Source organism: Oryza brachyantha, unplaced genomic scaffold, assembly GCF_000231095.2.
Source record: "Oryza brachyantha unplaced genomic scaffold, ObraRS2 ChrUN-Ctg49, whole genome shotgun sequence".
NCBI lineage: Eukaryota > Viridiplantae > Streptophyta > Magnoliopsida > Poales > Poaceae > Oryza > Oryza brachyantha.
The window spans coordinates 160,001-170,000 of record NW_024427249.1 but is presented as its reverse complement, the minus strand read 5'-3'; positions in this window follow the sequence as shown (position 1 = coordinate 170,000).

The following is a 10,000-nucleotide window of genomic DNA, read 5'->3' as shown; positions in this document are numbered from 1 at the left end:
ATATTAGGGGGAGCAGGGGGTTAGGCAGGTCACCCGGCGATGCTGCGCATCACGTGTGCGAAACGCGTGTTTTGCCCAGCGACAGGCGGGTTTCGGCCGAAACGTGCCCGTGGGAAAAAAAAAAACGTGCCCGTGGGCGGAAAAATTCCAGATATCTCGCCATTTCGCTGTTTTTGGCCGTCTCGCAGGGCCAGCGGGGCCGTTTTGGCGTTGGTCCGCATCATCTGTCCCGGAAAAAAAATGGTGCGCGATTTGTGAAGGGGGACCTGCACAGGGTCCTGGGAGGGGCTAGGTCTATATACTATATTAGGGGGGGAGAGGCCGCTGGTGGGTCGAGTGGGATTTTCGGTTTTCGCGGGGTTTCCCCCCTGTCACGCCCAGAAATTTACACCAAATTTCTGAACAATAGCATGTATTAAATCTCGGTCCAGGCATCAGCCCGAGTACACACTATGACAAATTAATACACAGTTCCACGGCTTAAAAACAAATAAAAACAATTATCTATCGAAATGCAGCGGAAAGAGGAAAACAAGACTAGACCATCTAATCTTCAGCTTCAGCTTGCGAAGACGGCTCCACACCACAGGCACTCTCGACGGCGGACTGAACCTTACTTCAACCTTCGGAACAACCTTCTTCTGACACCGGCTCTGGCGCTTGCTCTGGTGGGGGGAAAATTAAGCAAGGCTGAGTACAAACCACCGTACTCAACAAGTAACACCCAAGAGAGGGAGAATAATGAATGCAACAGGGTATCAAGGATAGGCTAAGGTTAACTTGCACAAAAGCTGCAGTAATTTAGCAAAACAGTAGATAAAATAGACTGAAATAAAAGTGAAGTAAACATTTAAAATAATCATCCACTGTCCAACGTTACACCACGTTGCAACAGGCCCAGACCGCTGTCGAACGTTACACCACGTAGCGATAGGGTCAACCCTCTGTCCAACGTTAAACCACGTTGCGACAGACCCAAACCACTGCCAACGTTACACCACATTGCGCAGGGTCAAACCAGTTCCAAGATTAATAAAATTATTAAAGGGGTTCAACTAATCCCAGTGAGTCTGTCGGTTCGCCCAATAACCGCGGGCACGGCTATTCGAATAGTTTTACTCTGCAGAGGTGTACAACTTTACCCACAAGACATGGCTGCCAAGCATGTTACCATGCCCCAACGTATCACCACGATACCTCAGTACGGAAACCATGATAAGACCTTTCACCTAACCCTCCCTAGACAATCGCACCACACTTCAGGTTTCACCCCCTCCTTTACACCAAGTCGGGCAGTCCCCTCTTGTGCCTTGGTAGATCCGGAAGCAGGAGAAGCTTTCGTTACACCACGATTGCCCGTCCATACTCCATCACGCCTACCCTTGCCTGGGTACGTCGAATAGGGACAAGCTAGATTACGAGTCTCACCGTTGCCCATTCTGGCTTGTGGTTAGTACGTGTAAGACCTTCAGGGTTTCCCGAGAACCGGTCCTTAATTGCCATGGGCACGACTCTCAAAACCATGCACCCACAGCCCACCATAAGCAATATTTTAGTTGTATTAAACCACATCGGGAAATGAATAATGATAACAACCATTGAAGGTGTACCAAAGTGCAACAATAATTAAATAATAATTGGTGAGCTAGTTGAACTAAGCATGGCTAAGCATTGACTAACCCTAATTCTAGTCAAATTAACCCTGGGATGACAATAATAAATGGGAATCAACGGATATAAAGGTAAACGCCCAATAGATAAATACAATAAATAGATTTGCATAAAACAATGCATGTTTGAATGTAAAAGCGGGGGATTTTATAATCATGGGTTCAATATGATCAAAGAAGGGTGCCACTTGCCTTGCTTAGACCCACGAGGAACTTCGGCGACGACTTCGGGAACGAACGGCGCTGCGACGGGGTCAAAACCTACGACAAACAAGGCAAAACAAACAAAACAGGCTAAAAAACTACTGAAACAGAGAAAGAAACTATTTTTAATGGATTCTTGGCATTTTTCTGGATTTAATGAAACTTGAATGGACCTAAACGGAGACTAGATGGATTACTTATGAATTTTAGAAGTTTTCTGGGTTTTTAACTAAACAGAAAAGTCCTAAATCAATTATTGCGCAATTAATGGGGCTGCTGACGTCAGCGAGGAGAGAGGAACTGACGGCTGACAGGTGGGGACCACCTATCGGTGAGAGAGAGGGGGAGGTGGGCGGCTGACACGCGGGCCCGGGGAGGAGAGAGAGGAAGGGGCTGGCGGGGAACGACTGACGGGTGGGTCCCACTCGTCAGCGAGAGAGGACAGAGAGGAGCGAGCAGAGCGCGCGGCTCGCGGCTCGCGGCGCGACGGCGCGGCGGGCGGCGACCGGCGGACGGCGGCGCGGACCGGCGGGTATGCGGCGGACGGCGGCGATTGGCGGCGGCGGCCGGGAAGCGAGGACGTCGGCGGCGCGAGCAGCGGCGGCGGGAGCGGCGGCGACGGCGAGGGCCGAGGAGGAAAGGGGAGGTGGCGATGGCGATGACCGGCGGCACGAGGGCGTCGACGTCGGCGACACCGACCGGCGACCGAAGGGCGACGACGGCGTCGGCGAGGAGGAGGCAGAGACCGCGGCGGGGTGGCGCGGCTCGGAGCGGCGGCGGAGCAGAGCGGAGGGAGAGGGTGGCTGAGCGGCGGTGGAGCGGAGCGGCCAAGTGGCAGCGAGAGAGGAGAGGAGAGACGGCCTCGACGGCGGCGCGGGGACAGTGACGGCCGGCGACGGCTCGACAGCAGAGCGGCGGTTGGTGGTCAGCGGAGGCGAAGGTGGTGACGAGAACGGCGACGACGAGTCGGCACGGACGAAGACGGCAGGTGGAGGGGCGACGACGATGGCGCCGGAAGGTGGAGGCGACGGCGGGCGCAGGCAGCGAAGGCTTGGTGGCCGCGCGACGATGGTGGCGAAGGGCGGAGATGCAACGGCGAGCACCGGCAGCGCCCGACACCAAACGACGGCTCGCGGGATCGGGTGGCGGCGGAGGACGTCGGCCGACGGCGAGTGGCGGGGCGCACTTGCGGTCGCACGAAGAAACAGAGGAAGGGAGGAGAGCGGGCTCACCGGGGTGGCGCGGCGACGACGGCCGATGCGATGAGATCGGTCGGTGCCGGGCGACGGTGGCGCGACGGCGCTGCGGAGCGGCGGCGCAACCGGATGCGGCCAGAGGAGCTAGGCGGGAGCACGAGGGAGGAGTGGGGTGGAGTCGGCCAGGCAGCGACGCAGCTTGGCGGCTGAGCGGCGGACGCGACCGGAGCGGCGGCGCAACCGGAGCAGTGGCGCACGGTGACGATGGCGAACGGCACGGCAACAACGGCGTGACGGCGACGACGAGAAGGCGACAAGCGGGTGACGCGGCGGACGGCGACCGGCACTTACCGTTTGCACGGGGAGGTCGGCAGCGGCGGCGAAGAGGGGAGAAAGAGGGAGAGAGGAGCGGAGCGCTCACCAGTGGCGACGAGGAGCGGCAGCAGGTCGGCGAGGATGAGGCAGAGGTGATGACGCAGACGAGCGACGGCCTGCGACGTTCGGGGGCGAGATCGGCCGACGGCGTCGAGACGACGGGGCACGGCGGCGGAAGGGACGAAGGGGCGGCGACGAAGCTCGGCGACCACCGGTGGCGACGAGGGCCGGCGGAAGGTCGGCGAGGACGAGGCGGAGGTGGTGACGCGGGTGGGCGGCGACGTCCAACGGCCGACGGGGAAAACGGCGGCTGACGGCGACGGAGGGAAGCTTCGGCGGAAAGGGGGAAAGTGGCGGCGGGGCGGCGGCGCGAGGATTTTATAGGTGGTGGCGCCGGCTAGGGCGGAGCGGCCGGTGGAGACCGAGTCGGCGACGACGCGGCGAACTCGGCGGCGGCGGTTGCGGCGGTGGTTGCAGCGGCGGCGCGGCGGAGGACTCGGGGCGGCGGCGGACTCGGCTGGCGCGACGCGGAGGCGGGGGCGCTGGCGAAACCTGGTCGCTGACAGGTGGGCCCCACCTGTCAGTGGCGCGAGGGGAGGAGGGAGGCGAGACGGACTCGCGGCGAGCGCGGGCGCGGACGCGCGAGCGAGCTGGGCCGGGCGGCGGCCCAGGCGGAGGCGCGCGCGGGCGGAGGAGGCTGGAGCGGGAGGCCGGCTCGGCTGGGCCGGCCGGGCGGGGAGAGGTGGGCCGGCTCGGCTGGGCCGGCCCGGGAAGGAGGAGAGGAAAAAGAAAAAGGAAAAAGAAAAGGAAGGGAGGAAAATTGGACTTCGGCCCAATTTGAGAAGGAAGGGAAAAAGAAAGGAAAAAGGAGGGAAAAAGGAAAACCCCACTTTTGCCGAATTTTAAATTATTTTGTTTGGCCAAATTTTATACTTCTGCAATTTGAATTTAAATCCAGTTAATCGATTTGCGAGCCTCGATTTAATTGAATTAGGTTCTTTTTAGAGGGATTTTTCCTGAGTTAATTAAGCCAATTGTTGCTTACGGATTTCTTTTTACGATTTAGGCTTGGGATAAAACCCCGGGCGTGACAAATCCACCCCCCTTAACAGAATCTCGTCCCCGAGATTCGGAGGAGCTGTTAAAGAGGTGCAGACAAGCAGCCTAGAGTTGGCAGAACTTACCTGGAACAAACTCGGGTGCGGCTTGAGCTTCCTTGGCTGAGACTTGATTGACTTGGGCTTGCACGAATCCTGGTTTGTTGCGTCTTGGCTGTGGACACTCCTTGGCGAAGTGACCCGGTCTGTTGCAGTTGAAACAAACCCCTGGCTTCTGAGCTGGTGTTGCCCGGCTTGGCGGTGGCAGTGCTGATAAGGGCTGCAGTGGTCCTCCATTGCTGTCGTTGTCATGGGGGTTGTAGTTGCTTGGGTTGAAAGGTCGGTGTTGACGAACAATCAGTGTCGAAGACCCCTGTTGTTGTCCAAAGTGCAAACGTGGCTTCTGGTTCTTTCCTGTGTTGACTTGTTCCGCTTTTCTCTTGCGATCCATCTGGTTGCACTGGTCCTCCTGGCAGATTGCTTTGTCCACTAACTTCTCAAAGTCCGCGAAATCCTTTGAGATCAGCTGTTTGGTCAGGTCATCATTCAATCCTTCAAGAAACTTCTCTTGTCTTTCAGCATCGGTGCGCACATCTTCCGGGGCATAACGTGCTAGGCGGTTGAACTCATGGAGATACTCTGTAACTGTCATATCCCCTTGTTGTAGATCACGAAACTCTCGCTTCTTCTGTGCCACTATTCCATCCGGCACATGAGCTTTCCGAAAACTATTGCAGAACTCGTCCCAAGTGATATCTGTAGTGGCAGTCCGAGTAGCCAGAAGGTTATCCCACCAAACGGAGGCGGGTCCCATCAGTTGGTGAGTCGCGAAAGCGACCTTCTCTTGATCACTGCACTCCAAAAGATTCAGCTTCTTTTCGATTGCATGTAGCCAGTCATTTGCTTCCATCGGGTTGGTTGTGCTCGCAAACGTCGGTGGTCGAACTCGAAGAAACTCTGATAACCTTGATTGTGCTGGCAGTGGTCCTTGGTGTTGATTTTGCTGCTGATTCATCCAAAGCTGCATCACCTGTTGGTGTTGTTGTTGCATCTGTTGCATCATCATGGTCATCATCTGAGCCTGGTTGGCTAGAACTTGGGCAATCATCGGGTCCTCTTGTTGCGGCGGTGGCGGTCCATTGCGCGAACCTTCATGGTTTTCTTGACTTCCAGTTGCTCCATTGTTGTTGCGGTTACTGTTCCTTGTGTTCACCATCTTCAGAGCAGAAGGAGAGAACAAAGGCAGAGGAGAAAATCAAAGGGGCTTTTCTTGAATTACTCGAGTGAAATTTTCTGATCTGGATTAAAACACTTAAAAGAGCACTCAACTCCTGGTGGTACGACCATAACGCCTCCACTTGTTATGGTGAACCGCTAACCCCAAAACAAACCTACACACACAAAAACTACCAAGCAACGACTAAAAGGCGATGCTAGGGTAACGTCTACGGCTCGAAACGGCTGCGACGACTGAAGAAGCAACGCTTGACTCTTGAACGACTTGTCTTCAACTTGAGAGCGACGCTTGGAGTAGCGCAGACCTGACTCTTCACCTCGGGAAGAACTTGAATCTTCGGTCTTGACACTTGATCAGCTGAAGTCGTTGTCGACTGCTGCGACGAAGGGACGGGCTCGTCGATGGGATGACACACATCTATAGAGATCAAGGTTTGAGAAGCAAGTATGCTCAGCTAAATTTTCAAAACCAAAAGACTCGACTCTTTTTTTTTAAACGACTCAAATTTTGCAAAATCTAATGCATATGAAAGAAGGCTCCTAGGGTTTCCATTTGGCTCATCCTACGGTCAACCTGGCTCTGATACCAACTTGTCACGCCCAGAAATTTACACCAAATTTCTGAACAATAGCATGTATTAAATCTCGGTCCAGGCATCAGCCCGAGTACACACTATGACAAATTAATACACAGTTCCACGGCTTAAAAACAAATAAAAACAATTATCTATCGAAATGCAGCGGAAAGAGGAAAACAAGACTAGACCATCTAATCTTCAGCTTCAGCTTGCGAAGACGGCTCCACACCACAGGCACTCTCGACGGCGGACTGAACCTTACTTCAACCTTCGGAACAACCTTCTTCTGACACCGGCTCTGGCGCTTGCTCTGGTGGGGGGAAAATTAAGCAAGGCTGAGTACAAACCACCGTACTCAACAAGTAACACCCAAGAGAGGGAGAATAATGAATGCAACAGGGTATCAAGGATAGGCTAAGGTTAACTTGCACAAAAGCTGCAGTAATTTAGCAAAACAGTAGATAAAATAGACTGAAATAAAAGTGAAGTAAACATTTAAAATAATCATCCACTGTCCAACGTTACACCACGTTGCAACAGGCCCAGACCGCTGTCGAACGTTACACCACGTAGCGATAGGGTCAACCCTCTGTCCAACGTTAAACCACGTTGCGACAGACCCAAACCACTGCCAACGTTACACCACATTGCGCAGGGTCAAACCAGTTCCAAGATTAATAAAATTATTAAAGGGGTTCAACTAATCCCAGTGAGTCTGTCGGTTCGCCCAATAACCGCGGGCACGGCTATTCGAATAGTTTTACTCTGCAGAGGTGTACAACTTTACCCACAAGACATGGCTGCCAAGCATGTTACCATGCCCCAACGTATCACCACGATACCTCAGTACGGAAACCATGATAAGACCTTTCACCTAACCCTCCCTAGACAATCGCACCACACTTCAGGTTTCACCCCCTCCTTTACACCAAGTCGGGCAGTCCCCTCTTGTGCCTTGGTAGATCCGGAAGCAGGAGAAGCTTTCGTTACACCACGATTGCCCGTCCATACTCCATCACGCCTACCCTTGCCTGGGTACGTCGAATAGGGACAAGCTAGATTACGAGTCTCACCGTTGCCCATTCTGGCTTGTGGTTAGTACGTGTAAGACCTTCAGGGTTTCCCGAGAACCGGTCCTTAATTGCCATGGGCACGACTCTCAAAACCATGCACCCACAGCCCACCATAAGCAATATTTTAGTTGTATTAAACCACATCGGGAAATGAATAATGATAACAACCATTGAAGGTGTACCAAAGTGCAACAATAATTAAATAATAATTGGTGAGCTAGTTGAACTAAGCATGGCTAAGCATTGACTAACCCTAATTCTAGTCAAATTAACCCTGGGATGACAATAATAAATGGGAATCAACGGATATAAAGGTAAACGCCCAATAGATAAATACAATAAATAGATTTGCATAAAACAATGCATGTTTGAATGTAAAAGCGGGGGATTTTATAATCATGGGTTCAATATGATCAAAGAAGGGTGCCACTTGCCTTGCTTAGACCCACGAGGAACTTCGGCGACGACTTCGGGAACGAACGGCGCTGCGACGGGGTCAAAACCTACGACAAACAAGGCAAAACAAACAAAACAGGCTAAAAAACTACTGAAACAGAGAAAGAAACTATTTTTAATGGATTCTTGGCATTTTTCTGGATTTAATGAAACTTGAATGGACCTAAACGGAGACTAGATGGATTACTTATGAATTTTAGAAGTTTTCTGGGTTTTTAACTAAACAGAAAAGTCCTAAATCAATTATTGCGCAATTAATGGGGCTGCTGACGTCAGCGAGGAGAGAGGAACTGACGGCTGACAGGTGGGGACCACCTATCGGTGAGAGAGAGGGGGAGGTGGGCGGCTGACACGCGGGCCCGGGGAGGAGAGAGAGGAAGGGGCTGGCGGGGAACGACTGACGGGTGGGTCCCACTCGTCAGCGAGAGAGGACAGAGAGGAGCGAGCAGAGCGCGCGGCTCGCGGCTCGCGGCGCGACGGCGCGGCGGGCGGCGACCGGCGGACGGCGGCGCGGACCGGCGGGTATGCGGCGGACGGCGGCGATTGGCGGCGGCGGCCGGGAAGCGAGGACGTCGGCGGCGCGAGCAGCGGCGGCGGGAGCGGCGGCGACGGCGAGGGCCGAGGAGGAAAGGGGAGGTGGCGATGGCGATGACCGGCGGCACGAGGGCGTCGACGTCGGCGACACCGACCGGCGACCGAAGGGCGACGACGGCGTCGGCGAGGAGGAGGCAGAGACCGCGGCGGGGTGGCGCGGCTCGGAGCGGCGGCGGAGCAGAGCGGAGGGAGAGGGTGGCTGAGCGGCGGTGGAGCGGAGCGGCCAAGTGGCAGCGAGAGAGGAGAGGAGAGACGGCCTCGACGGCGGCGCGGGGACAGTGACGGCCGGCGACGGCTCGACAGCAGAGCGGCGGTTGGTGGTCAGCGGAGGCGAAGGTGGTGACGAGAACGGCGACGACGAGTCGGCACGGACGAAGACGGCAGGTGGAGGGGCGACGACGATGGCGCCGGAAGGTGGAGGCGACGGCGGGCGCAGGCAGCGAAGGCTTGGTGGCCGCGCGACGATGGTGGCGAAGGGCGGAGATGCAACGGCGAGCACCGGCAGCGCCCGACACCAAACGACGGCTCGCGGGATCGGGTGGCGGCGGAGGACGTCGGCCGACGGCGAGTGGCGGGGCGCACTTGCGGTCGCACGAAGAAACAGAGGAAGGGAGGAGAGCGGGCTCACCGGGGTGGCGCGGCGACGACGGCCGATGCGATGAGATCGGTCGGTGCCGGGCGACGGTGGCGCGACGGCGCTGCGGAGCGGCGGCGCAACCGGATGCGGCCAGAGGAGCTAGGCGGGAGCACGAGGGAGGAGTGGGGTGGAGTCGGCCAGGCAGCGACGCAGCTTGGCGGCTGAGCGGCGGACGCGACCGGAGCGGCGGCGCAACCGGAGCAGTGGCGCACGGTGACGATGGCGAACGGCACGGCAACAACGGCGTGACGGCGACGACGAGAAGGCGACAAGCGGGTGACGCGGCGGACGGCGACCGGCACTTACCGTTTGCACGGGGAGGTCGGCAGCGGCGGCGAAGAGGGGAGAAAGAGGGAGAGAGGAGCGGAGCGCTCACCAGTGGCGACGAGGAGCGGCAGCAGGTCGGCGAGGATGAGGCAGAGGTGATGACGCAGACGAGCGACGGCCTGCGACGTTCGGGGGCGAGATCGGCCGACGGCGTCGAGACGACGGGGCACGGCGGCGGAAGGGACGAAGGGGCGGCGACGAAGCTCGGCGACCACCGGTGGCGACGAGGGCCGGCGGAAGGTCGGCGAGGACGAGGCGGAGGTGGTGACGCGGGTGGGCGGCGACGTCCAACGGCCGACGGGGAAAACGGCGGCTGACGGCGACGGAGGGAAGCTTCGGCGGAAAGGGGGAAAGTGGCGGCGGGGCGGCGGCGCGAGGATTTTATAGGTGGTGGCGCCGGCTAGGGCGGAGCGGCCGGTGGAGACCGAGTCGGCGACGACGCGGCGAACTCGGCGGCGGCGGTTGCGGCGGTGGTTGCAGCGGCGGCGCGGCGGAGGACTCGGGGCGGCGGCGGACTCGGCTGGCGCGACGCGGAGGCGGGGGCGCTGGCGAAACCT